Source organism: Plecotus auritus, assembly GCF_963455305.1.
Source record: "Plecotus auritus genome assembly, chromosome: 11".
In the NCBI taxonomy this organism is placed as follows: Eukaryota; Metazoa; Chordata; class Mammalia; order Chiroptera; family Vespertilionidae; genus Plecotus; species Plecotus auritus.
The window spans coordinates 44921310-44925578 of record NC_137777.1 but is presented as its reverse complement, the minus strand read 5'-3'; positions in this window follow the sequence as shown (position 1 = coordinate 44925578).

Genomic DNA, 4269 nt, shown 5'->3' with positions numbered 1-4269 from the left:
TTAAAAAGACTACACATAAAGCAAAATGTCCATTTATGAATGTTAGTGGTGGAAGGAACAGCAGGAGGCTGTGTGAGCTGGTTCCTCTCTCGTGAGAAGGACAGTTATGACCCCCAGGATGCAGGGGATGTGACTGTTCTGTCAAATCACAGGGCCGCTTGCCCACACGATGGCAGAGAGCTTGGTAATAGGTGCCTCGAAGCGTTTCATGAAAACCCATCAATAGACATAAAAATGTTTAGAATAATGGGCATATGTTCACTTTTGTTATTATTTTTATAGTGGTAGGCATATTAGTAATCCATAGTTGCTTTTATCAAAATTAATATGTATTAGTATATATATATATACACACACACACACACACACACACACACTATTTTAATATTAAGGTCTCAATAAAACATACTAAATTATTATTTAAGGATTTAAGGATTGGTAAGTTTTATGCCAAACAAGAGAGACAGAAATACAGAGACAGAGAGACAGAAAAACAGAGACAGAGAAAGGAACCTCACGGTGTGTATTGGGGTGGGGTGGTTTGAGGACCAGCAAGGGGGCTGTGATAACTGGTTCAGTGACTCAAGTTTGGATGCCTTCTTGCCCTTTGGTAGAAATGGTACAATTTCTTCCATATTAGCCCACATTACCCAAGGACCTGTAGATGGAAATTATATCAAGACTAAATGAGTTTCCTGTTCCTCATGGAACAGGCTGACATATCTCAGAGGGAAGGGATGGTGGATCAACTAAAGAACTTATATGCATTCTAGAGGCCTGGTGCACAGGATTCATGCACTGATGAGGGGGCATGGCCTGCGGGGACCGGCCCGCTGTGGGAGCCCCACTCATCCCAGTCAGCCGAGTGGCTGTGGACCTGCCCTCTGAGTGGCTGCTCCCTGATCCGGCATCTTCCGTGGAGCCGGAGCACTTGCCCCTTCAGGGGACCCAGTGGGGGCTGGGCGCAGGGACAGTTGCACTGAGAGGCGGCAGAGTAGGCCTCAGTCTCGTGATGGCCACGAACCCGCCTCCCAGCCTCTGGGGTCAGCTCTGCGAGCCTGGTGGTGGCACTGCGCAACCTGCAGGCGCTCAAAGGAGGTGGCAGGGAGTGAGGAGGAGGAGCCTGGGGTTAGGAGGCGATGATCACAGCCTGGCTTCCTGCCCGTCGGCCTGGGGTTCGCAGTGAGAGCAGCCGCACATTCAGGTCAGCCGAGCGGCACTCCCACTGTGGTAGTGCACTGACCACTAGGGGCAGCTCCTGCATTGAGTGTCTGCCCCCTGATGGTCAGTGCGCATCATAGTGACTGGTTGACCGGTTGTTCCATGGTTTGGTCCCTGGGCTTTTATTATATAGGATATGCATAACCCATGGACAGACAAAAGTGAGGTGAAGGCTGGGGGCGGGGCAGGTGGGAGCAGGGTGGACGGGGTCAGTGGGAGGAAAAAAGGGGACATCTGTAATACTTTCAATAATAAGGATAAATTAAAAAATAAAAAGTATGCATTACCCTAAGGAAAAAATACAAACAAGAAAAAATAACCAACTGACCAATAAAACGCAAAAGAATGAGTTTTCTGCTTCCAGAAGTGGGAGGGAATCATGGTGCAGAGAAGGGCTCTGTCATCTCCCTGGCTCTGAGTGTGTGTGCATGTATGTCTGTATGTGTTTGCATGTGTGCGTGTGTACCTGTGTGCATTTTAATTTTTATAAACAGTAAAGGGGAAATTTAAAGTAATAAAAGTTGTTTCTAAAAGTGGAATAGGGTAGCTAAGGAGGTGGTGAGTTCCCCCCACCGAGAGGCTCACATACCCACGTTTTTTAATCTTTATTGTTGAAAGTATTATGTATGTCCCCTTTTTCCCCCCTGAGCTCTTCTAGCCTGCCCCACCCCAGGCCTTCCCCGCCCTATTGTCTGTGTCCAGGGGTTATGCATATATGCAAACAAGTTCTTTGGTTGATCTCTTCCCACCAACCCACCCTCCCCTGCCTTCCCTCTGAGGTTTGACAGTCTGTTCCATGCTTCGATGTCTCCGGATCTATTTTTTTCATCAGTTTATTTAATTCATTAGCACACACAGTCTTGACAGGCGGGAGATACAATGAGTGGCTGGATAATGAATTTAAAATAGCCAATTATTTCCTTCCCAGTATCTCACTCTCCCCTTCCCTCCCCACCCTGACTTCATAACTTCTCCTCCACTGGGACAACTTGATGGTTGGATATTCTTCACTTCAGTGGGTGCCAAAAGCAGAACGGGCCAGAGAGGGGATCCTTCCTGGCTTCTGCCGAATCTTGGCCCGGAGGGCAGTGGCCAGGATGCTTCAGGTGGAGAGACAGGGGGTCGGTTCTGTGTTTCCCCCCAAGCCAAGTTCTGAATGGGGTGATACCCTTGGAAAGATTGGACGGTTTGAGAGCCGGATTGTGTTCAGGTCGGAGGCTGACTCAAAGCTCCTCCCGTGGGCCCTGCAGCAGCGGCAGAAGGAAAAGGGCTCAGGGGTGAGAATGAGGCAGCCGCTTGGACTATGGATGGAGAGGTAGGAAGACAGGCTGGCTCAGCACAGACAGCAGGCACCAAGGACTAGATGCCTCCTGCCCTCGACGTGTACTAGCTAAGCCCCAGCATTCAGACATACCACAGAGATGAAAGGAATTTGAAATGGACAATAGGGCAGGCCTCCTGGGTGTGTGCTGCACGTTGCACAGGTCTCTATGCAGAATGGGCTGGCTCCAGTGTGGTCATCTTGCAATTCTTAAGTTTTGACCAAGGGGCTTGCATTTTTCATCGTGCATGGGAACTTGCAAATTATGCAGTCATTCCTGCTTGGCTTCTACCAACTCCCCTCAATGCCACCAGAAAGAGGGGTCCACATAGAAAAGCAGTGGATTTGGGAAAGATAAAGCATAGCGGAGCTTGTGGTGGGATTCCGTTACATCCCCGCCCAGGCCAGGTGGGAAAGGTGAAGCATGTTCTGATCACAGAAAGGAGTAGTCCGATTTGGCTGGAATGCAGTACGGTGGCCGGGGACAGGGAAGCGGGAGCACATGTCTGCAGGTGTGAGCCTGCGCCATCCGGCACGCCCTCCAGTGGAGGGTAGCAGAGTGCAGACACATTTGGAATCACGTAGAATTCCTGTTTATGGGGGCCTGGAATATACAGCCACACTCAAAACCTCCATCTACAGTATGCAAAGGAGCATCTTAACAAGAGAAGTCAGCTCGGGCAGTACTTTCGATTGTGGTAAATCTGGCTGTAAATCCTAAATCTGCTGCGTCCTCGGGGAATGCCAGGGTTGCCCTCACCTACTTCTGAGGGTTTCTGTGAGAATGAAATGAGATGCCACGCACACAGTGCTTCCTTAGCACAGAGCAGGGGCCCCACACTCATTGTATGTAGCTCCAAGAAGACTACTTGCAAGTGAGGTTATCTTTTCCTTTAGTGTGAATATCGACTGTGTGACATGCTAACAGCTCCAGGTACCAGACCTAGGATATTTTGGTGTTCAAGAAGTGCCTGAAGATAAATACATGTTGGCGAGAAAATAAGCCAGTCCTGGTCCAGGCCTCTCGGCCCCGGGCAGTGCGTGGGTGCAGGGCTCTGGGTGGGCTCCAACTCCGAGAGCTAACCAGCTCGTTGTTGCATTCTTGAAAACAAGAAAAATAGAAGTCATACGGAATCATGGCGTTCTATTTTGCACATAGGTTGGCTAACCTGACCAAGTTCATTGCTGTGTTTGACCTGTTCAATAGCAATAGCCCTGGCCGGTGTGGCTCAGTTGGTTGGAGCATGGTCCCAGGCACCCAAAGATGGCAGGTTCCACCCCTCATCAGGGCGCATGCAGGAGGCAGCCAATCGATGTTTCTCTCTCTCTTCCTCTCTCTAAAATCAATTTTTAAAGATTACAGTTGCATTTGGTTTAGTAGAAAAATACTTATCTCTGCTCTCTCCGCTCCCTCGACGGGCCTGTGCTTTCTGCCTTTCCTAGCATTTGAACAAGGCCCTTCTGGTCCGACCATAAATATTGCTCAGGGATACGGTTTTGCAGGAGGAAACATATCTTTTAACATGACACCCCAGACTTTTCTGTGTTTAAAAAGAAAAGGGTCAGGTTTAATGTTTAGTTTTTCAGTGTGGACAAGTAACCACCGGGGACAGAACCAAGATCAGAAAGTTCACTTTAACAGGGACCTGAACTTGGCCTCCAACTTAAAACACGGTCTCAGAGGTACAAGGGTGGCGTGCTAAATGTTTTGCCTTTTGAATATTTGA